The 25,905-nt window shown below is 34.4% G+C and overlaps 1 protein-coding gene and 2 long non-coding RNA genes across 6 annotated transcripts in view; 2 read left to right on the forward strand and 1 right to left on the reverse strand.

Annotated features, from left to right (window-relative positions):
* The window catches only part of LOC136273439 (uncharacterized), a 32,811-nt gene that overhangs the window by 2,273 nt on the left and 4,633 nt on the right, over positions 1-25,905 (reverse strand). The window lies entirely within an intron of this gene.
* Positions 253-22,250, forward strand: LOC117681391 (uncharacterized). 2 transcript variants are annotated; one of them, XR_010712027.1, is made up of 6 exons: positions 253-554; positions 8,114-8,371; positions 8,462-8,600; positions 8,718-8,871; positions 9,292-9,356; positions 21,227-22,250. It is a non-coding gene; the product is annotated as an uncharacterized lncRNA (long non-coding RNA). The 2 variants fall into 2 exon arrangements; XR_010712028.1 differs by lacking the exon at positions 253-554 and adding an exon at positions 656-851.
* LOC136273794 (uncharacterized) lies at positions 1,431-4,783 on the forward strand. Of its 3 annotated transcripts, none has more exons than XR_010712030.1 (2): positions 1,431-4,254; positions 4,295-4,783. It is a non-coding gene; the product is annotated as an uncharacterized lncRNA (long non-coding RNA). The 3 variants fall into 3 exon arrangements; XR_010712031.1 differs by having other exon boundaries at positions 1,431-4,214; positions 4,255-4,783; XR_010712029.1 differs by having other exon boundaries at positions 1,431-4,214.

Consider the following 25,905-nt stretch of genomic DNA (forward strand, 5'->3'; position numbering starts at 1 on the left):
TTTAAATTTTTCTATTAATTTAAAGAACTAAGTCTTGTCAGCGGTGATGATTTGTGCTTAGGTCCAAACACTGTTTCACTTCTGGTTTGCCAGAGTAACTGCATAGGAGAGTTGATTAAAATCAACTCCCCAAATATATATATATATATATATATATATATATATATATATATATATATATATATATATATATATAGTTATACAAATCCGTGTTGTGGGTTATTTCATGTATCTCAGACTCACGTTGTGGGATCCTTAGGTGGTTTATGGGTCATCTATATTTTGACCCATAAACCATGTAGTTCAAAATTCACAGGGAGGTTGAAAATGGTATTATTAACATAAAAAACAAAAAAAAATGTTTTTTTGACCCACACGGATATATTGAAAAATGTCCCACAACTCAAAATCTATTTTTAGAACATCGCGTTAAAGCTACTTGATTTGAACATTTTGTCTATCTATAAACATCCAGCGGGGTGTCCCACAAAACGGTTTTGTGATGCACGCAATGCATTGTTGGATATCAATGGCGGAGTACAGCAGTAACTTGGGTAAGTACTGAGTATATTTTCTTATTAGCAGTAATTAGTATGGCATATTTATAAAAATATGACGAGGAAGCAAAGACTATCGAACTAAAAGTACAATTAAGAAAAAATGGCGGACGCTCTTAGGCTGAAACGTCAAACGGCTGCCTTTTGACCATGTTGACCATGCACCGATTCGGAATGCTGAAATGTCAAACGGCTTCCTTTTGACCATGCACCGATTCGGAATGCAAGTGTCATTCTTCAGCTGTACAGTACATGGGGTACAAGTTTGCGAGTTCAGAAAACTTGTCTTGAGCGGTTAGATTACTTTTTTGTTCGTTTGCATACATAAAAATGTATTGTTTACAGGTGCGAGTAGAGAGTCCCCATATACTCAACCCCGGGACTTGTTGAACATTTCTTCCTTAAATTATATTTGTTATGCACTAATTTGTACGACCGGATTAATTAAAGATCGTTTGCTTATCACTTCCCTGCCATGTATATATACAAATTGGTGTTCACTGGGGGATAGTAATCTAGCCTGGAGGCATGAATACTGTAGCACATGCAACCCTGTGTCTTTGTTGTTGATCGAGTCTAAAGTAGTATATAATACTGTATATGAAATAGTTCACCGGAGATTTCATTTCACCCGCTAATGTTACGGTCCATCTATCGTCAGTGTAATTACATGTATTCCTTAAGATTTGGATATATCCTACCGTATTGCTTAAACAATATATATGTGCTTAATCATGATAATCGTTCACACCTCTGTGTGACTTTTATATTGTGTATATAATGAGTCAACCTCTCGAAGACTGCGGGCATGAGTAGCATGTGCCGAGAGTTCAACTGTGTATAAACAAAGTAGGCCTTAATATGTAATAATGATAGAAAGATGATTCAGTCTTAGCGATCGAAGTAAGAAATGTTAGAAGAAATAAATCTATTCACATTTAATTCGTTTATGATAAATTACTACAGTATATTGATAAAAATCCATATGATTTTTACACAGAAATTCAAGCAGTATTATAGCGGCACGTCTTTTAACCCCAAGGAAACCCCAAGGAACCCCAATTATAGAATTTAATAACTCTTAATACCCTAGGGGGTCTCATTAGAGTGCAAGGGTCACCCCTCGGTACCCCAAGGATACCCCATGGATACCCCAAGGAACCCCAAAGATGCCGAAATAATACAGATTTATAACTCTTGATGCACCATAGAACCCAAAGGAACCTCAAGGATACCCTAAAAATAAAAAATTTAAACTCTTGGTACCACTGGAGACTCATTAGTATCCAAGACCCACCTCTAAGAACCCCAGGGAATCCCATGGATATCCAAGGAACTCCAAGGATACCCTAATAATACAGATTTATAACTTCTGGTACACCATAGAACCCAAAGGATACCATAATAATACAAAATTAAAACTCTTGATACCCCTGGAAACTCATTGACTTTCCAGACACACCTGTAAGAACCACAGGGATATCCCAAGGAACTCCAAGAATACCCCAATAATACAGAATCATAATTCTTGATACACCATAGAACCCCAAAGATATCTCAAGGAACCCCAAAATTACCCCAAGGATACCCTAATAATACAAATTTAAAATTCTTGATACCCCTTGGGACTCATTGTTATCCCTTACACATCCTACAGATACTTTAAGGAACTCCAAGGATACCAGTACACCAGTAATTTAAATTTTATAATTTTTGACATCCCAAGGAACTCTAAGGATACCCTAATAACACAATTTTATATCTCTTGATACACCTTGGGGTCTTTTTGATATCCCAAACACCACAAGGTATCCCACGGAACCCCATGGATACCCCATGGAACTTAAAGGATACCCTTTTAATACAGATTCATAAAAGTTGATACCCCATAGAACCCAATGGAACCCCAAGGGGACTCATTGGTATCCCAGACTTACCTCTAAAAAGCCTAGGGAACCCCACGGAAATCCCAAGAAACTCTAAAAGATACCCCAATAAAACAGAGTTATAAATCTTAATACACCATAGAAAAGGATACCCTAATAATACAAATTTCAAACACTTGATAGGTCATCACTAGGTATCCGAAGGAACCCTATGGAACTCCAGTGATACATCCATACATTTATGACCTTTGATACACCAGGGCACTTAGTGTATACCATTAATACTCTGTGTAATTTGGTTCAATTGGAGACCATAATACATCATATGCTTTATATGCATTGTTTTTCAATGCCTATTTGTGACAACTTTATTTCCCAAATATAAACCTAAGATAAACTCATCTATGGTGACTTATTTTTGCGATCAACCTTAATCTACAACTGTGTTGTTCTAACACCTATAGGGCAAGAACTGATTCTAAGCAAGAAATATTTCTGAGGATGAGGTTCCCGGGACCTCTTGAAAAATTCTTTCCCGCAAGTAAAAGTTAATTGCTTTCCAGTATTTGATAAACACACATGAAAAAAATGACATTCTCAAAAAAATGTCAACCCGAAGAACCTTAAATATACTCTAATGTACTCGAACAACACTCCAATTGTATGGTATTTACATGTACCTAGTATTACCTAAATTGATAAACTAAAACAAGTTGCATTGATTATTTGAATGAATCCTTTTACGAAAAAAGAACAACTAGCTCTCGGTCTTTATACACAAGTTATTTACTGATGATATCTGTTTGAGCTTAAATAATAAGCTTAAAATGGTTGATATAAATCAATGTGGTTTTTTTTAATCCTTATTTTTAGTTTAGTATATGTAAAGTTCTACTATGTAAGGGGGGGGGGGGTATATTTTTTTCGCACAGTAAACAGCACTCCTTGCACACGCTTTTCACCGCTGCAACCCGAGTTCGATCCCCCTGATCGACAGTGGTTGTATGTGATAGGGTATAGCGGTCGCCCGCTTGGACACGTGGATTCTCTCCGGGTACTCCGGCTTCTTCCCACACCAATGACCCCCTCGTGTTAACATCCGTGCCAACGAGAGATATTAATATAAGTTGTAAAACTTGCTTATTAATCGTTGTAAAATAAAAAAAAGTTCAGTTTTTTAAACAGCATTTCTTGAAACATATTTTCCAAGTTTTTGCATCCTCTTTTCCTTTGATTTTTATGCACATCATAAGTTTAATGTACCTCAAATACAACCAGGCTGGTATATACTTTTTATTATTCTTTCTCCTTGTAATTTTATTCAAATTTTTTATTGTCTTATAAAAAAAAAAAACCCTTTTTTAAAGGATTTTAAGTAAGAGAAAGGAAGAGAGGGGGGGGGGGGGAGAGAGAGTATTAATAAAATTGTTTGATATCGTCAATTATCAATCAATGGCCTACATGTCTATGACTAAACAAGTTAATGAGAGTAATATAATAGTTCAGATTTTATCTTTGTGAAAAAGGGCTAAAACTATTGTGTTTTAATTTGAGTTTTGATAAACAATTTGCTGTAGGGATTCTCCAGATGTACATTTTTATTAAACATAATTAATCAATACAAATTCAGCAACAATTAATAAGGATTGTCTTGGGTCCAAACTGTGTACTGCTTTTGCTTTGAATTCCCCTTGTAATCCAGACAAAAAGTCCATTGGAGCTAACCAAACTTCATGAGGGTTGTCTACCCCCAATAAACAAGGAGATGTAGGTATGAGGGTTGTCTACCCCCAATAAACAAGGAGATGTAGGTATCAGGGTTGTCTACCCCCAATAAACAAGGAGATGTAGGTATAGGTAAATATATTGCAACAGTGATGGTGAAGCCATTGTGTCTACATGTAAAGGGTGATGTTGGCCCTTTAATCCCTGTCCAAGAGCTACTACGAATAAGGAGATTAATAATAATTTAGTTTAAAATGACCATCCAGCTCTCTTAAGGTACTTCACTACGCCTAAACTTATACTTTTTAAGACACTAGTCACAAGATGGCGATATAATGTTTTTTAAATTTTGTATCAATCCATTCAGATGTATATCGTCATAGCTTTGTGGTTAAAGTATCAGGCTTGTGAACAGCAGATCATGAGTTCGAATCCGCCTCTGGCTTTTGTTCATGTTTACCAAAAGAATTTTTTCAAAATATTGTTTTTATCCAAAATCGCACATTTTTTCACCTATTTGACACATATACTTCTTATCCTTCATGCTCTCTATCATAATCAAGTAATTTTCTGCTGATTTGAGAAACTATTTGAAGGTGTAGTGAAGTACCTTAAGTCAGATAAACTTAGTATACATGCTGCAAATGAACTCAAAGTAGAATATCCCTCAAAACTTGCATTGCTCCATCATATCTTCCTTTCATCGCCTAATTCTTTTCATCTCCCTATGTCAAGTGCTTCTGGCATACTCCGAGTAGTGGAAGGATCGAAACCCTTGACTTAAGAAGATGAATTCATCTATTCTCTATATTGCTTCAAAACAGTTTGAATTATAAGATGGTTTATACCTGATGTGTATACACAACTTGCACAAGCATTGTTAATAGTGTTGTCAAGATGAACAATTTTTAATCGTTGATCAGTTAAAAAGGTTGCCAATTTACATAATCGATTTTGATATTAAGATCAATTCTATTTAAGAATCAAAATTCGGTGGCCACGCATAGTCACTGATTATCTTCGTACTTTAAACATGTTAAAATTTGATAGATTTTAATAAGTAATAAAGCCTAACAACATTTATTTGTTGCTATGTGGTCCTGTTGTCATGGTAACAGCATAAAGATGTAAAAATGACATTTTAATGCTTATTAGAGATATTATTGTAAGTAATGTACATAACCTGGGGCTTTTAGGAATGAATAAATTATTGAACAAAACTGTCATTTTTCAAGTAAAACATTGATGGGGAAACACATCTTTTAAAAGTGTTTCCATGGTAACTAAAGAGAAATTTCAAAATATGATTTTATCTTTTAATTTGAATAATAATTGTAAATCTCTGTTTTTTGATACACACTATCATGGTTTTTCAATTCAGATTTCAAAAATAAAAATTGAAAACCGTTGCTATGGTAACAAGCTGAAAAATAAAGTATTTTTAAAAAAATAAAAATAAGGTTACCCAGAGATGTTTTTATGATATTCCATTGAGTCATTCGGTATTAATTAGAAATATGTTTTACAGAAAAACCATTGGGGTGGTTATTAGATTGTATCATTTGGGTACCTTGGGGTTCCTAACTTCCTACAGGTATCCTTGGGGTACCAATAGTTGACCCGTAGACTCCAATAAGTATCCTTGGGTATCAATAGTTATCAATTTTTATCATTGTGGTATCCTTGGGGTTCCTTGAGGTGACCCTTGATATCAATGAGACTCCTGGGGTATCACTTGTTTCTAATTTCTATTATTGGGGTTCTTATGAGTATCCTTCGGGTTCCTAGGGGTATCCTTGGGATACTTGGAGGTGACCCTTGGATTCCAGTGAGATCCCTTCGGTATTAATAGTTATTAATTTCTATCATTGGGGGTACCTTGGGGTGAGCCTTGGATTTGAATGAGACCCCTGGATTTTTAGTGGTTAATAATTTCTATCATTGGGGTTCGTAGGGGTATCCTAGGGTTTCCTTGGGGTGTCCTTGGGGTACTAAGAGGTGACCCGTGAACTCCAATGAGACCCCTTGGGTATTAATAGTTATTAATTTCAATCATTGGGGTTCCTTGGGGTTTCCTTGGGGTTCCTTAGGGTTCCTTGGGGTTAAAAGACGCACCCGTATTATAGTAAACACTCATGATTTTATTGGAGATTTGCATAAATTTGTGCAAAATTTCATGTAAAATTAAAAAAAAAACATAAATAAGGTGAAGCGATGAATAGGGCGAGGTCCACGTGCCAGGAAAAAAAAGTATCGACCTGATTTCCGAAAAATACAGTACTTTTAATGGGCGATTTTTTGTCTATAAAAGGCCATTGTTTTAAACATTCCATATTTTGAATTTTAAATGATGATTTTTTTTTCTATCTAAACTTGTAATAATCTTAACTAATGAAATTCATGTTAATATGTAGATGTTTTAAAAAAAAGAAAATAAACATTGTGAGAAATCAAATTCATAATTATTGATCAATATGTTACTAGCACTGTATGATCATTTTTTTTTTTACATGATATGATATGCTTCCTGTATGATACATGTTAGCTGCAATGATGTAGCCCTCTCCCGATATTTTTTTTTTTTGGAGAGGGCTACAACTCCAAAGGATCTCCGTAATGGTGCAAGTGCGGGAGTGATTCACTCCCGCAACAATTTCGTCTCAAATCGTACATAAATGGAAATAACATTTGCATTTCTTACCAGAACTCAAACATTGTAGATGTCTATGGCATAAATTAATCCAAAAATATCAAGTATAGTCCATATATCGGTTATTTTTCGTGTATGTCAACAACACAAGTTGAATTTGTCCGCCATGTTTACTGGCCTTGACCAGTTTTATTTTGGGACAGCCAATGAGAATTCAGGAGCGGATCTTTACCTGAATATAGGAATTCCCCTATTTTAAACATAATTAACGCTGTAAATATGAATTTTCCATTATATACCATATCCTGAAACTATGTTTTAGTGATAGAACGAGGAAAGATCGATTATTTACTCTGTCATTCACGTTATCAAGCCCATCAAAACTCCAAGCGTAGATCCCATACAATCACGCTAGAACTGTCTTGGCTGCTGAAAAAGACGACTGGTAAACATGCTTATGTGTTTTATCTGGTTTTGATTTATATAAGGTTAGTTTGTTCAACCTGAATTAAAAAATCATTTTATCTAAAGGAAGTCAAATATAAAATCGAAATTTTTGGACCGAAGTCAGTTGCATTAAAAAATTAATTTAGCACCATTATGGAGATCCTGTGGAATTGTAGCCCTCTCCAGTAAACATCAGATATAAAAATCGGAGAGGGCTACATTATTGCAGCTAGATACATGTATAACACTTTTTCTATACACTTTTTCATACAGGAAGCATTATGATATCATATCATGTGAAAAAAGACCATACAGTGCGAGTAACATTTATCATATTGTACAAAAAGCAAACCGTGCTATGCTAGGAACGTATTGTAAAAACTGTATAGCGTGTGAGAAGCATGTGAGAAACATACAGCTGGTATAGTAGTGTGTTTCAGGTTTTTATTTGTATGAAGAAAAAAAAATTATTACCTCCTCTCCCCCCCCCCCCCCCCCCCCCCCCCCCCCCCAAGAGCGTGCATGGGGAAAGGAATATTTTGATCTAAAGAGGTTTTATGAAGATAAATATTTGTTATTTTCAATTACATGTATATTCTAAATAATGCATCCCCCCCCCCCCCCCAATAATTTCATTTTGCGAGGGGATGCTCTGCTTTGCGGTGCCCTTGTATTTTTTAAAAATACATTGTGATTCATATACCGTTACCACTATATTGTGATATGTATTGTTGTTTCATAACGCATGCATTGTTCATATAACCATAATATTTCATCATATGAATGCTTATGTTTATATGTAACATTAGACTTTTTATTTAAGTATTGTTTTCATTATTATTTTACAGCATTGATCAGTATGAATCTTCCAAAAGCTTGAAAAGCACATTAATGATGCAACCTCAGACAAGCCCAAAAATAATGCTGTTATGAAATTAATGTTGAATGAACAACTTCCCATGGAAGCTTTGACTCTTTGCAAGGAGGGATATTGATAGACAGTAGGAGATTAGATATGACTTTGGACTCTGTTGCAGCACTGTGATGCACGTTCCATAGATTCTTCTGACCACTGCACTGATTCAGCAGATGTCAGACATGAACAGGTATTTTTCATTAACTACATTACTTTTTTCAACACATGATTTACAAGCTTAACTCTAATTACAATGAAATCTTTTTCAAATTTATAACAGAGAGCATTCTAGAGAGGGACACAATGGTAACTCATGTAGATGTTCCACTAACTAGTTAAGATGGGCTCTTAACTGATACTACAGTCTACTCAGAACCATGCAACTTCACATGTTCAACAGCTTAGGCATTTTACTACAGGTATTACCTTTAGTTACTCTTTCTGAAATATAGGGGAACATTTCAGTAACTACAGTAGACCTGTAGTAACTAAGTAACTAAAATTTCATTGACAATTATTCTTTGCCTGTACTCTAGGGAGGAATTTGAAGGCAAATCCTGTTGAAGCACACCCAGATGTTCCACAGATTCTGCAGAACAGTGAAGCCATAATTACCGTATATACTTGTTCTACAGATTCAACAGGTCATAAAGGACCATGTTGCCGAATATGTTCAACAGCCTTGCATAGGTATTTTTATTACACAAATACATGTATTCTGAATGATAGGGAATTTTTGTCAAGGCAGGACTTCACTAGAATATCATTGTTCTTCGTATACTCTAGGGAGCATTTTGAAAGCGGCAGTTTTGCATATACCGCATAGTTTAGTGCTAGAATCTTTTTAAGAGCACTCGATTGGCGCAACAATTTTTGAAATATTTTTATCTCCTTAATAAGAAGACCTATGTATAAAGATAGAGAAAAGTAATAAGATTTTAAAGCTAAAATATTTAGATTTTTTTCTTTTGTAAATGATAGTTTATAGCTAGACAAATCATATCAAAAAATTTAAAGAAGATCTGATAGTTAATTTATTAACCACCCAGCCTCCTTAAAGGATACTATCTGAGTATTAATTGATCACCAAATCATTTTATTTCTTTTCAGAATATTAGATAGAAGCTTGTAATGGTAGTAGCATCAGCATTGTCTGGAAGGAACTATCAGTGAAGGTAATACATGCAGATACATTATTTGAGGGTCCTCAACACCTGTTAAAAGTTCTGCATACAAGCCCATTCTCTTAATTAAAGATATTGATTTTTAGCATGTGTTTTGACTTCAAAATTACCCCCCCCCCCCCTATAATCAGTTTTTTTAAGGGGGGACTTTAAATTTCATATCTCTTCATTAAAATAAATGCTCCTTCAGTATTCACACTCAGAACCGGTGGGTTGGTAGACTGAGGGTAAACCCATAGCTGCACAGAGATATTTAAAACACCAATTGTTGGCGATATTTAAACTGTTTCACATCGCGTTGAAATTGCCATGATGTGACGTATTGTCTTAAAAGTAGAAGTCACAGGGTGTCGAGGATTCTTAATTTCGTTATTGTTTTAGTTATATTTTGTCACCACTTTTTAATCAGCCTTTATCCTTAACTTTGACAATGACAGCTTTTTCTCTGAAATGGAATTGTTTGTTCTGACATTTTCCCTGTAGATTGTTCATGATTTTTTTTGTGTCTTTGTGACATTGTGTATATGCAAACTTATAACTGTGTGATTGCTCATGGTTTTTGGGTCACTGTCAGATATATGTATTTGTGTCTGTTCATAGATTAAACGTGGGTCATTGTCATATATACATGTTTGTGTCTGTTCATGGATTGTGGGTCATTTTCATATATGTGTCTGTTCATGGATTAAATGCAGGTCATTGTCACACATACATGTTTGTGTCTGTTCATGGATTGTAGGTCATTGTCATATATATATAGCGGTACTATATATACCAGGGTTGTCCAAATAAGTTCGTGGACAATCGCGTTTTTGTCATTTTAAATGGGTTAATTTATTCATATTGTTTATCTAAATCTTTGTCATAAAATTTCAGATCAAACCAAAGTGGTTTTTATTGTTTTCTATAGAAATAAAGTAAAATTTAATGTATCAAAGGCTCGCAGAAAGTATGCACGTCCCAGCGCAAAAATTGTCCAAACTTTGTAATTGAGTTTTTAGATATGAATATTTACTGTTTTCATAATCTTCTATTGTGATGTAGTCTAGCTGTATTGCAGAGTTCTTGAAATCTTTTTTCTGCTGTCAGTCATTTGGACTGACTAACATCTGAAGTTTGTCAGTCCGGACAAATTTCTATCAGTCCAAAATATTTTAATAGAAAGATGAAAAACTATATTTGGATTTTATTATCAATTTATTTTATTATTAACTAACAAGCCTCCCAATTTCTCTCATTTTTTCCTGATATGATTCCTCTTAACTTTCACATTCTGGCTTCTCACGTTCACATACCTTTTTATTACTTCATTAATTTTAACTTCCTTCCCTCTCTCTCATCAACTTTCCTTTTTTACCTTTCTTTCTCGTTCTCTTTTTGCTTTCTGCAAACAACATGCCACAGGGACTTAGTTATCGAATAGTGGAGTTATTATTATTTGCTCCCGAAGACATAAATGATTAAAATTAGTATTTGTGTGTGTATTTCTGTGTATTACAATGAAAACATTAACTTAAAACCCTGTTTCAATGTGTAAAAAGTGTATTTATATACATAAAAAACGTAAAAAAGACGACACTCGCCATCTTGGATTTATAGGGGGCCATCGGTTCACGCTATGTTTTAAACCAGTTCTCCAATTTCTCCAAGTGATTTCTTACGATATCTATGTTGGAAAATGATCGAAAACCTTATCCCTTTGGCCTGACTATACATATGCTAGTTGCATTATAAAACCAAAAATAATTACATAGTGTCGATATGTACTCTTATCGAAAGCATCGGAAGTTTACATATAAGTGACGTAAGTTATATTCATTAGTACTGAGATGTTCCGAAAACGTATGATCAGTCTAGAGAGAACCAAAAATCTGCGAAAAATCCTCTTGATTTATCGTATGCATTCGGATCTCCTCAGTGATTACCCTGAATAGTTTGCATTAACTTCGTTGCTTTCGTACGAAATTTAGTCATGTTTTTGCAAGTTCCCCTGTCAACTTTTACCGGTCATTTGGACTGACAGGCAACATCAAGTAATCGGTCCTTGGTTATTTTAATCGGTCTTGCCGACAGGACCGAAAGATTTCAAGAACTCTGGTATTGTGTACATTATTTTCATACATCATTTAAAAATATTTTCAAACCAGCAGAGGACTTTTAAAAGATATTACGGCAAGATTATGTCTTTAAAAATGCATGAAAAAGCAACTTCATCTGACCGCTGGCAATAAAAAAATTGTGTCAACTGAAGTAAAAAACTGAAATGATTGAAACGATTATGGAAACTTATCCACAAGTGGCACAAGTGATATGTTGATGGAATATGCGATTGTACCTTCTGACCAAATGGTGAATGCGGCATATTACTCTCAAATAAACCCAGGACTACGTCATTATAATTTAACGTCATACTAGGCAATGTATATCGTTCATAACTCCATTACAAAAATATACATTGCTCTGATTTTTATACACATACATTATTATGCTCTTTATTACAATATTATAATACTTTCCTGATAATGGCGCTTCTATTTTGAATAAAATTATATGTGTTCACAAACGTTTTGGACAACCCTTGTATATATATACGTTTGTGTCTGTTCATGGATTGTGGTTCACTTTCATAGAGTTTTTGTTCTGCAATTTTTTCTGTGGATTGCTCATGGGTTTTTATGTCTTTGAGTTTAGACATTTGTGCATATGCATGCATACATATTTAGTTTAGATATATATATGTGAATGCTCATGGTTTTTGGGTTGCTCTCATATCTTCATGTTTGTGTCTGTTCATAGGATGTGGATCACTATCATGGATTGGTTGTTCTAACATTTTTCCTGTAGTTTGTTCACGCCTATTTTGTGTCTTTGAGTTTAGAAATTTGTTTAAGTGCAAATATATATGTGAATGCTAATGATTTTTGGGTTGCTGTCATATATACATGCTTTTGTCTGTTCATGGGATGTGGGTCAATGTAACAGATTGTTTGTTCATGAGGTTTTAGTGTCCTTGTACATAACGCCTCAACTACCTTATGTGGATGATGATGATACTTCAACATTAATTTACATGATGATACTTCAACATCACATGCTGAAACTTTAACATTACATGCTGATACTTTGTCTTTATATGATGATAGTTCTTTGTTACATGCTGATACTTCTTCATTATATGATGGTACTTCACTCTGCGGTGATTCTAAAAATAGGGAAGGGTCATCTTGAGATTGAAACACACTAAAATTCAGAATTCATTGATGCCTGACAAGTTTTTAACACTGGGCTTTTTCTCTGTTTCGGAGATTAATCAGATATTACTAAGGTCCACTGAGACTAGTTTAGATCAAGATACTCAACAAATAATACCACTTGATTATGTGTTGTCCTTTAACAGAGTCATTTTATTAGCCGGGCTCTGCTGAAAGCAGAGTCCTGGCTATAGGCAGGCAAATCGCCAATGTTACTATAAATAGCACAAGTAAACAAAAAACCAAACAGCGTCAAGGTAAAGCTTCCGCTATACCGAATAGTTACACAAAGAGCCACGTTTTGTCAAAAGTGTTGGCATTTTGTTTCTTTTTTTTAAATTTCGAATGAATTGTCTATCTTTTTTAGTTTTCTTTTTAATAACGTGTTTTTAAAACATTACTATGCATTTTGGACACATACAATGCGCATGAATTTCCATGAACTACTTTGCTGCGCGATGAAGAAATGGGGATTGAATATATAATGCTTGTTGCAAAATTCAAGGCAGCAACTGTTGAACTTTTTAACTTCTACTAGACAGACATATTTTTTGTTTATAGCCGCTTACAAAATTTGGTTGCTCTCTGATGCTTTGCCGACATTAAAAGCATGAGAGAGAGAGAGAGAGAGAGAGAGAGAGAGAGAGAGAGAGAGAGAGAGAGAGAGAGAGAGAGATTCAGTCTTTACTACACAATATGCATAAAGACACACCAAAAGAGCCCGGCTTTCAGTACTTCAGTACTTTGATATTTAAAGAAAGCCTGCTTGGGAAAACCATTGGCGCTCCCCATCAGTGCATACAAATCAGGGGGTTCGAGGTACCCCAGGGGATTTTTTGTCCAAAAATGTGCATTCTGAAGTGAACCCAAGTTTATGGCGCTTGGTCAAAGTGGACCGCTAAAAGTATTCATAGCACCTAAACAAAGACTTCTGTCATTCAGGTTACATCAGATTTATGGGTGGGCTTTCCCTGGAGATCCACATAAAGGAGTGGGCAATGTAAGCACTAATTTTTTTCAACAGTACAGTTACTGCTAAAATCAGTTTCAACAGCGCACGTAGTCCCTAGCATCTGACTTCATGTAAGATATTGCAATCTGGAGGACGCAATGCTCTATCCTTTGCATGTAGTTTTACAATAATTTTATGAAAATGGAAATTCGATCATATGTAGATCAATAGATGAAATATTGTAAAATACGGGATCCCCCCCCCCCCCCCCAATTTCCTATTTTATATTTACTTGTTGACTTGTTGTGATTGAGGGGTAGGTCTGCCACCACCACCCCCCCCCCCCCCCCTTAAATAAAAGATAGTTTGTGCAAAGCGCTGGGATCTAATGGATGATTGCTCATGCTCTGATTTCCTTAAGAAAGAAAGTAAAATCGCTATTTAATGGCGTAGAATGCCCAATCCAAAGGGGGTAAAAATAAATTTGAAGGCCTGCAGAATTAAAACAATCAACCTACAACATAAAACGTACTCATAAAATTGGCATCCAATTTGAAGGCGCCTAAACAAAGATGAGTTCCAATAAGGGGACTATGGAGTTGTTTGACACACAGAGATTTCGGCGCAAGTTCCAACAAATATAATGAAAGTGATGGTGCCCCCATTCCCTCCAGCATCCAGTTTCAGCTGAATGGCACAATCCCTAGTATTGGGAATATAAGTTTTGATAATAACCAATGGGGTGTCCATATTTATATAAGGAAATAAGCATAAAAGAAGCTTGTTTAAATTATTGGGTACAATGTAGCTTGAATTTATTCTATTCTCTCCTTAGTAATATCCCTTTATTTTTACCGAATCACGATCCTGCTGCTTAAAGCGAATTTAGAATCACCGCATACTGTAATACCATCATTTTATGAAATATCAGCATGTATTAGTGAAAGCATATAGTGAATAGGTATCATCATATAATAAAAAATTATCAGCATGTAATGTTATACTATCAGCATGTAATGATAATTGATAAATTATCATATAATGAAGAAGTATCAGCATATAAAGTTCACTTGATGTATCAGCATGTAATGTTGATCGATGATCAGCATGTAATGTTGATCGATGATCAGCATGAAATGTTGAACTATCAGCATATTTATGGGCATTATCTACATAAGGCAGTTGAGGTGTTCCATATCTTTGAGTTTTATTTGTGTTTACATGTATATGTATATATATGTGAATGCTTATAGTTCTAAGGTTGCTATAGTAATACATATTTGTGTCTGTTCATGGATTGTGGTTCACTGTCATATATACATGTTTGTGTCTGTTCATGGATTGTGGGTCACTATCGTAGGTTAATTGTTGTATTATTTCTCCTGTACCAGGTAGTTTGTTCATGACTTTTTTGTGTCTATGAGTTCAGACATTTTTATATATGCAAATATTTTAAAGGGGCACTGTCATGATTTTGGTCAAATTTTGTTTTTCTGTTTTCATTATTTACAATGCTTTAGGATATATTTCTAATGATCAAATGAAATTTGAGAGTCAGTCATTGAGTTACAAGCAAGATACAGAGCTCACAATTCTTTGTCATGTAAACCAGGCTTATGCCCTATTTTTTATTTACATGGGTTCAATATACAAGTCTTTTTCAAGCTGATTTGTCTATCTTTTTATTCATTTTAAAAATAAATAAACAGTTCCTAACATTTAACACATTCATTTTAGGTCTATAACTGGAAGTTTTGCTTCAACATTCAAAATTTAAACAAAAGATTTGTTTACATAGCAAAGTAATTTCTTATTTAATTTTGGTCTCAAGCATTTTGATATTATAGTATGATAGAATGCTGGAGAAAATTGTATCTAATTTGTTTGATGAATTATTGAACTGTATATACATGTTTGTGTCTGTTCATGGATTGTGGGTCATGTATATTCATGTTTGTATCTGTCCATGGATTGTGGGTCATTGTCGTATATTTACATCTACAAACTTTAAGTATAATTTCCTCAATTTCTTACGGTAGGTTATAGTTAATTCATAGCTCTATAGAAACAGCCAGACTGAAATCTACAGGCCCAATTTATCTATTGGTGGAAATCTACAGCAACTGAAAGTGACAGGACTGATCCGCTAACGCCGGTTATGTATTTTTCCTGCAATGTCGCTACCTTCATATCCCGAATGAATCACTATAGAAAGCGTTTTATTGTTTAAATATGTTACATGTTGGCGTCGATCTGTTCATGATAAAATGACCTGCTTATGGAAAGGAACGATATGATTAACATAATAGGATAAACAGAAAAACCGTGAAGTTAAATGATAAACTTTCTAGGATTAACACTCGGTACTACTGGATTTGTGCATGATGATAGATCTGTATGCTTGATCGATAGGTCTGACAAATGATATGATATGATAGTATAAGATTGTAAAAAATATTGATGCGGGTACTATATACCGGTATATATATGTTTGTATCTGTTCATAGATTGTGGGTCACTATCATATATTGTTTGTTTAAACATTTTTCATGTTATTTGTGTATGGGTTTTTTGTGTCTTCAAGTTTAGTCAATTGTGTATATGCATTAATACATATTAAGTTCAGACATTTGTAAATTCAAAGATATATAATAATATTATTATGTGAATGCTCATTGCTTTTGAAGTGCTGTCATACATAAATGTTTTTGTCTGTTCATGGGATGTGGGTCACTCTCATAGAATGTTTGCTCAAACATTTTTCCTGTAGATTGTTCATTAGGTTTATGTGTCTTTGAGTTTAGATATTTGTGTTTATGAGTACATATATATGTGAATACTCCTGGTTTTTTGGTCGCTGTCATAAATACATGTTAATATGTGTTAATGGATTGTGGGTCACCGTCATAGATGACTGGTATATGCTCAAAATTTTCCCTTTTAGTTTACCAGGTAGTTTGTTCACGACTTTTTTGTGACTTTGAGTTAGATATTTGATCTTTATGTTAATTGTTGGTTCTCTGTTATACTGTATCCGCAATGAATTTAACATGATAATAAAATGATAGGATAGAAACCACGCACGATATGATAGGATTGACGCATGTTATACATGTACATTGAAAAGTGTACATGCAAGATACGATAGGAATGATACACCAGAGGAAAGGATAAATGATGTTCATGATAAACATATAATATTAGCTCTACCGGTAATTGATCTTCAAAATTAATGTGATAAATTAATGGCAGAGTTTGATAAAAAAAAATGTACAAATAAAGATACTCGCAGAAATCTTTTTATTAACAATTGCCTAGTTGTTAATCCTAGCTGCTTCATCTAAAGGGTATACAAAAATGACTTATTGGCTTACATGATTAATAAATTATCTGTATTCTACATTTTTTTCATTACCGAACATCCCAGCCAATCACTACTAACATGTCATCTCAACATCGAATCCTGTGGAAAATAACAGGTTCAATAAAAATTCAACTGTCGTTTTTAATAAACATGTAAAATCCAAACAATAACAAATTATATACAAATTACCTGTAATGTTTACGCAGTTATAAACTCTAGTACATATGATTAAATGTAATACTATGAGCATTTAGTCTAGAAAAAAATGTTACTGTAACCATGTTCCTATAAAGATCTTCAATTGTTCACATTAATCTTTTATTTCCATTACTTACATATATGATTAAAATGTAATTTCTAATTTGATTTTTGTCACAAGAGTTTGGATATTAGTATGATAGAATGCTGGAGAAAATTTTACCTAATTTGTTTGATGAACTATTGTACTGTAAAAAAAATGTTGGTGTCTGTTCATGGATTGTGGGTCATTGTCTTGTATATACATGTTTGGGTCTGTTTATGGATTGTGGGACATTGTCATGTATATGTATACCTGTTTGTGTCTGTTCATGGATTGTGGGTTATCATCATATATTTCTTATTCTAACATTTTTCAGTTGATTGTTCATGAGTTTTTGTGTCTTTGAGTTTACTTAATTGACATTTGTATACTGGATATATGCGTCCATACATATTGAGTTTGTACATATGTACAATGAAAGATATGTATGGGAATGCTTGTGGTTTTTGAATCTCTTTCATGTATAAATGTTTGTGTCTATTCATGAATTGTAGGTCACTGTCAGAGATTATTTGTTCTAACATTTTTCCTATAGTTTGTTACTGTGTCTTTGAGTTTAGTTATCTGTTTATTTGCAAACATAATTACCAGGTACATGGGATGTTGGTCACTGTCATAGATTGTTTGCTCAAATATTTTTGCGGTGGGTTGTTTATGAGTTTTTTGTGTCTTTGAGGTCAGATATTTGACTGTTCATATGCGTACATATATATATAGCAAGTTTAGACATATGTTTATATGCAAATATATACATTGATATGTGATCGCAGATAATTGTTTAGTTTTTAAACATTAAAGCATTATTACTTGAAAGATGTGGTCACAATTTACTGCAGCATAGTGTGTATACAAATTGAATACCAAGCACTAGCATGTTATGAAAATGTGTTGCGTACACTATTATTAGCTCACCTGAGCTGAAAGCTCAAGTGAGCTATTCTGATCACTTTTTGTCCGTCGTCCGTCCGTCCGTCCGTCTGTCCGTCTGTCTGTCCGTCTGTAAACTTTTTACATTTTGAACTTCTTCTCTAAAACCGCTTATCCAATTTCAACCAAATTTGGCACAAAGCATCCTTATGGGAGGGCAAATATAAACTGCAGAAATAAAAGTCCGATCTGTATTCAAAGCGGAGAAAACCTTGAAACTGTAGAAAAAGGGGGGTGCATTTTAAAAAATCTTCTTCTCAAGAACTACTGATTCCAATTCAACGTAGTTTAGCATAAATTGTCCTTATGGGAGGGAAAATATAAATTGCAAAAATTAAGGTCTAATTCTGTTTCAAATCTGAGTTATTACGAAAATAATAATAAAGGAAAGGTGTGTTTCAATCAGTTTAATAGCTTCGGATTCGGCATCCGGTAAAATGGGTAGACAAGACTTGGCCTGGGCAAAACAAAAGATTGGCAGTTATTAATCTGCCAATCTCATTAAAATTTCAGGATATTTGATGGACCAGTATATTTGTATTTGCTGTAAATATTGCTGCAAAATAATGCGTATTTGGAATTGACGATTGCCGATCTGCCCCGGCTTTTATTTTGCCACGGCCCGGGTTTGCGAACCCATTTTACCAAGACTCGTATTCCATACATCTAAAACGAGGTTCTTTGTTTAAAGCAGCCATGGCATTATACGAAAAAGGGTCGATCTGACTATGATGAATTTGCTTGTTGTGCAACAGTTCGCGAATGAAGGGAAATTTTTGAAACATGCAAAATATATTGGTGCCGATTTTGTGAAGTAAATTGAGGCTAAATATTTCAATGCGTTGACAGTTTTCACACATGACGTTGGTGTTAGCTTGTTCTGATTGTCGTTTCGTTTTCATTATTTATGCTTTGTAACCTGGGAACTATGGTCTGTATTTCGTGATTTTTACGTATCAAATCAAACAGAGACTTCGGTAAATCAAACAGTTAACTGTTTACCTGCGCAAATTAAACAAAATCTGATGTATCAAAAAAGTACTGAAATACAATTCATTCTATCGGTAATTCGGCATTATATTTTGCGTAATGGTAGATTAATGCAATAGGTTTTGTTGAGATGCTCGGCATTTTCTCGAGTTTATTCAGTTTTAATAGAGTTTGATATCGCTGTCGGAAATATGTAGGTATATACATGTACATGTATATATATGATTCATTTCGAAAAAATAACTTGTGTTCTTTATTTGTTATAGTGCATGTTTCTTGTGTTTTAATTGTTTACAATTTCTATTTACTAACCATATTTGAGTGTAAAACTTCGAATTATAAGCAAGATACAGAGATTTGCTTACAATTCTATGTTTGTACACAGATCTAAAAACTAAAGATTAAAAAAGTAAAAAAAATTGTCAATATTTATTAAGAAAATTTTCAAAGTCTCTTCTTCCAAAAACCAACTTTAACAACTTATTGTATTGTAAACTTAACCTTTTTTAGCTCACCTGAGCCAAAGTCTTCTTCTCAAACACTATTAGGCCAGGAAAGCTCAAATTTGAGTGGAAGCATCCTCAGATAGTGTAGATTCAAGTTTGTTCAAATCATGGTCCACGGGGGTAGGGTGGGGCCACAATAGGGGGATCATGTTTTACATAAGAATATATAGAGAAAATCTTTAAAAATCTTCTCAAAAACTATTAGGCCAGAAAAGCTCAAATTGAAATGGAAGCATCCTCAGGTAGTGTAGATTCAAGTTTGTTCAAATCATGATCCCCGGGGGTAGGGTGGGGCCACAATTGGGAGATCAAGTTTTACATAGGAATATATAGAGAAAATCTTTAAAAATCTTCTTCTCAAAAACTATTAGGCCAGGAAATCTCAAATTAAAATGGAAGCATCCTCAGGTAGTGTAGATTCAAGTTTGTTCAAATCATAGTTCCCATGAATAGGGTGGGCCACAATTGGGGGATCAAGTTTTACATAGGAATATATTGAGAAAATCTTTAAAAATCTTCTTCTCAAAAACTATAGCTATTAGGCCAGAAAAGCTCAAATTTGAGTGGAAGCATCCTCAGATAGTATAGATTCAAGTTTGTTCAAATCATGGTCCCCGGGGGTAGGGTGGGACCACAATTGGTGGATCAAGTTTAAGATAGGAATATATAGAGGAAATCTTTTAAAAATCTTCTTTTTAAAAATATTTGGCCAAGAAATCTCAAATTGGCATGTAACCATCCTTAGGAAGTGTAGATTCAAGTTTGTTCAAATCATGGTCCCTGGGGGTAGGGCGGGGTCACAATGGGGGATGAATTTTATAGATAGAGAAAATCTTTAAAAGTCTTCTTAAAACTATTAGGCCAGGAAAGCCCAAATTTGAGTGGAAGCATCCCCAGATCATATAGACTGAAGTTTGTTTAAATAATAGTCCAGGGGTAGGGTGAGGCCACAATGGGGGATGAATTTTTACTTAGGAATATATAGAGAAAATCTTTAAAAATCTTCTTTTCAAAGAATTTTTGGCCAGAAAGGGTTTAAACTTGTGTATAGGCATCCTCGGGTAGTGTAAATTCAAGTTTGCAAAATCAGTCCCTAGTGGTAGGGCGGGACCGTGATGGCGGTTTGAATTTTTACAGAGGAATATAAAGAGAAAATCTTTAAAACTATTCTTGAAAAGTGTTCGGTTCAAAACTCAGTACTTAGTGTGAAAGCAAAGGTTATGCAGATTTAAGTCTGATGAAACCATGAATCCCTAGAGAAAAATGGGGCCATGAAATGGGAGGGGGTATATAGGAATAGAGAAAAATCTTCTTACAGGTACAACAACAAAAGGGGCTTGGTATTTACCAAAAAACAAGAGGTTGATAAAAATTGGCAGATTTTCAATTTTTTTTAGCAAGATCAACTGTACTCGGTTGTCAAGATATTTTGATACTGTAATGCTAATTTGATCAGAATTAAGGCAATTGTTGCTCAGGTGAGCGATGTGGCCCCTGGGCCTCTTGTTTTAACTTACATGTACAATTGTAGAATTTAATTCACTGAACCTTTCTTATATTTGATTCACAGATTCTATTGAAGAACACAAGGATTATGTCCCAAGTGGTATAGAATCAGTGGATAAACCATCATGCACCACATTACCATCAATGAAAAAATGGACAATGGAATAGGACATTTGAATTTTATATGGACTTTAAAGATTAAAGTGTACCAAGAGAGGCAGAAGCACTGAACTTAAAAAACAAATGCAAATTTCTTGCTGATAGAAGTATTCATCAGAAAAAGAGTAAAATGCAACATATGCTGAGACTTAATCATCAGATACGATTGCTGATTCCAATGAGCCCCCGTTAAACGTAATGGTGGAAGATGAGGATGCAAATTTAGGACGTTTGGTCTTGCAGTAACAAATGATTCTGTAATAAACCCTTTAAATTTAAACAGTAATTGGAAGATTATCTCCTCATGAAATACCCTGGACTTATTTATAAACAAGAGTCGTCTGTATGCTTCATGTTTTAGATTGAAGATTGAACGTGTATGTGTTATATCTGTATTACTCTCTCTGCTTCCCATCTGCAACATGTGTACCTGTGGTGTAACCTCATGGTTTAGTTTTTATTCGTTTTAAAATCTTAATATCAGCAATAAGATGTTGTAATTTCTTATGTGTTACTTTTATGTTTAAGGTCAAGTGAACATGATTGAAATATGTATTGCATATATTTTAAAAGTATATTACAATGTAATTTAGAATACTTAACGTTTTTAAAAAAGGACAATCATATTAAAATATCTAATATTTACATGTAGTGTATATTTCCCCTTATGTTTGCAGAGGACAACTGTGACGTTCAATTTCTCATGACACCTGTGGGTTTTAGCTCTGCTGGCCATTGACCAGAAGAGTGTATGCGATGATCTGTTTGTGTAGCTTTCTGTTTGTCTCTCTGTGAACAATTTTCAAATGCTACTACTATTACAGCTATCAAGAATGTTCACATATATATACATGTCTTGTGTTTGAAATCATGCATGACACATTTTTCTAACTTTGAGAAATAAAATATATAATCTTTAACTGACAAAAGTGTTCCCTTATTAATGTTGTTTTACCTCTGCAAATAAAGGTATCATGGTATAAAGGATTTACCTTGTCTGTCTGTTAATCTGTGTCTACATTACAAGTGTTGAGGATGGATTGCTATGCCATAGCAATATTTTTGGTGGGGGTTATGCATTTGCTGCTGCCTTTATTTGACACAGAGATGGTCATGGTCATGTAGGGATTCGTCATGACCTAGACGTGGTAGTACATGGACAAGGTGATAAGGAAAATAATGATTTGGGGTATTACCCTAATACAAAGTCACAAGGAAAAGCGTATAGGACAATTTGATGTGGCCTAAGCTATAACCGAGATAAGTTGTTCACACCTTAATTTTTACAAGTAGTTTCAAACCAATGGCATTTGACACTTTAGGCGTCAATGATTTTAGTGTAGAGGTTTTCTGGTCTGTTACCATATTCTCTTTGAAGATAATTATAGAAACCAAACTTAGAAAAACAATGTATTTGAAGACATTTTTTTTTTTTATCTTTGACACCGGTCAAAGACAATGTTTTGATCTATGTTCATCTTATCAAAAGGGGTACACAGACCAAACTTCTTCCTGAGATGCATAAACATATACCGGTACTAGTATATGATCATTTCAAAGCATGCTTTGCATGCTGCATGCTAACCCTTTCGCTGCCACGTCAAAAAAGACGTTACTACGCTTCAGTGCCAAGCATGACGTTATCAAATTCATGTTTTGACGTAACAATCTGACACAACGCGCCGTACCATTTTTTAGCGTTGCGGGATGCAGTTTTGTGTTTTTAATTGATAATTTCTAATGTTATCGAAAACAATGGCTTTTTATCTTTTAATCTGTCATTTCAAATAAGACGTTACGCCATTCTTTTTTTTCTTTCTTTTTTTAGCGTCGCCAAATGAAAAAGAAATGTAAAGAAAACCACGTCTTTCAAAAAATATGAAGAACTTCATTAATGATACATGTTCCCAAGCTTTAACAAATACGTGTAGTTTTTAAAATAATCACTCTCTTATCCTGTCAATCCTTTATTATAATCCACGCATACATCTGAATTTTTTATCATTGAAATTGTAATTAATTCTATAAGATCTAACGCATATATCTCTTATTTCTTTGTTTGCATATATATGAGACAAAAATTTCACGATAATTTTTTTTATCTTATTCCTGAGAGAGAGAGAGAGAGAGAGAGAGAGAGAGAGAGAGAGAGAGAGTTTAAGTAGGTTTACATAAAAAAAAACATATAAATTATCGGATTTCTATTTTGCTAACCTTATGACATGCAATGCAAACCTTTTCACACCAGAGTTTCCCTCAAATTGTGAAAAATGGAACTAAAAACCTTCAGTTGATGGGGCGGGATTATCAAATAGTTATCACGAAAGTATATGGTCTAAATAGCATTAACTAAGTTTTTCCCCCGAATAATGTGGACATTTATTTTTAAAACATCTTCATTCGGTCTCGCACCGTATGGGATTTAATGACCATGTACAAACCATATTAGATCAACAGTAAACCATATGTGTAATAAAGCAAAACACCAATTTTATATAACCAACTTACATTGTTTTAGAGCCTGTATGCATTATTATAATACCATATTTTTGTTACAATCATTATCATTAATAGCGGATAATTTTCAAAAACTAATTAATTAGTATAACGCAAATATGTTAGTGGTCAAGAGGCGGGTATTGCTGGCTGCAGCTGTAAAGGTTTATCATGATGCAGTTTAAGAAATTCGCAAAAAGGAATTATTTTTTAATGTGTGTTAGATACGCAGACAGACTGACAGACAGACAAAGAATGACTGTGCTAGATTGGTAAGTAATTCCTTGTTCGTTTTAATAATCATTTCTATGAAATCGCGCAATTAGCATAAACGCATATCCAAGTTTATGCTCGTACAGTCATTTGGGGTAATTCGAATCACCCCGCGTTCCGTGTTGTAGAAAGTTTGATGTATCGCTCTGCAATGTACAAAACAATGTACAAAACATGAACAAATGAAACTCTCCAATAGTCACCACCTGCAATGTTATTTACATAGGCGTCGGAATCGGGGGGGGGGGGGGGGGGGGGGTGGGGGGGGGGGGGGGGTAAGGGGGGGCTTAGCTCCCACCCCACTTTTTTTGCAAAGTTAGACCAAACTATTAGGCACAAAGCATCATAGAGGGTTCAGCCCCCCCCCCCCCACACACACCACTTTTTTCTCGCAGGAAACATAATTGTTCTTAAATTTACCTTAAAATGATTAAAACATTGAGAAATTGGAGTCAATAGGCATACTAGTCTATTTGGTAGGTAAGAATATTTGGGAAGTATAGGTTATACTACTACCCCCCCCCCCCCCCCCCCCCCCCCCCCCCCCCCGAATAAGGAATATCATGATCCAAAAAAAATTAGAATTAATTCTTTTTTTGTTGGAAGTATACGATCCCCCCCCCCCCCCCCCCAATGGATTAGGATTTTCATGATTTGGGAAATAATTTTTTTATTTTTATTTTGCTTGTCAATATTTCTGAGAATTAGTCTAGCCCCCCCCCCCCCCCCCCCCCCCCCCACTTTCAATTTGCTTCCGACCCCAGTGATTATATATAGAGAGTTTAAAAGAACAAATGACATACATTAATAAATTATTTTGTGATTAAAATCTTCTCGCTAACCTCAGTAAAGGGAATTTGTGTGATGAAAACGCGGTTCAATATTCATTTCTCATTACATTGTATGTTATTGCTTTAGAAAGCGAGAAAATTGATACAGTGTATGTTTGTTACCGCGCATGCGCGGATCCAGAAAACATTTCCAGGGGGTGTCCGAGGGATAATTTTGTTTTCCAATGTTGGATAGGGGGTTTTAAGCCTATTTCGGGAATTTTGCTATGTAATCTTATTAATTTGAACTTTCCAAGAGGTGGAAGGAATAGTCTATGCACCCCCTTCTAGGTCCGCACATAAACGAGTATGATCTTTCTGTTGGACCAAAACAACGAACGTTTTTACACATATTTAACAATCAAGTTGAACAAAAAGTGTTATTCAAAATACCCCAAATAACTGTATTAATGATTTCGTAAATAGAATAATATATAGGCTTATCGTGAATTTTTTAAAGCTGCTATGCCCGATTTCATTTAAAATTTTGTGTTCGCTTTTATACGATGGCTATGCTATGTATGTGTATCTTAATAGACATTGCAGTAGTTTTCCAGGTCAATTAAGCCATATTTAATGAAAAAGTGATGTACACAATTTATTTACAAAAACAAACGGCAAAAATTGTACTGATTTCTTTCGTCTCATGATAAAATTCGCTGCTGAGGTCAATGCGGGTATGGTTGTATTACGACTTTGAAAAAAATCAAATCAAAAATAACCGTCGGTACATTTTATTCACTAATAATTGGAGAAGTGTTTTGTATACAATCGATACATCACATGCGGGTTGAATAAACCAATCATTCGGGAGCGAAACCAAACGGTTTCCGTTTCTAAATATTCCCAAGATGGAGTTGGTTTGTTTTTTTGTTTTTTGTGTTCTCATACAGAAATTTTTTATGTACTTCTAATAATTCAAACTTTGAAAGGAGACGGATTTTGCTTGTGTAAATAGGCATATTTCTAACAGATTTGGTCTGTA

This window comes from Magallana gigas, chromosome 3 (genome assembly GCF_963853765.1).
Source record: "Magallana gigas chromosome 3, xbMagGiga1.1, whole genome shotgun sequence".
In the NCBI taxonomy this organism is placed as follows: domain Eukaryota; kingdom Metazoa; phylum Mollusca; class Bivalvia; order Ostreida; family Ostreidae; genus Magallana; species Magallana gigas.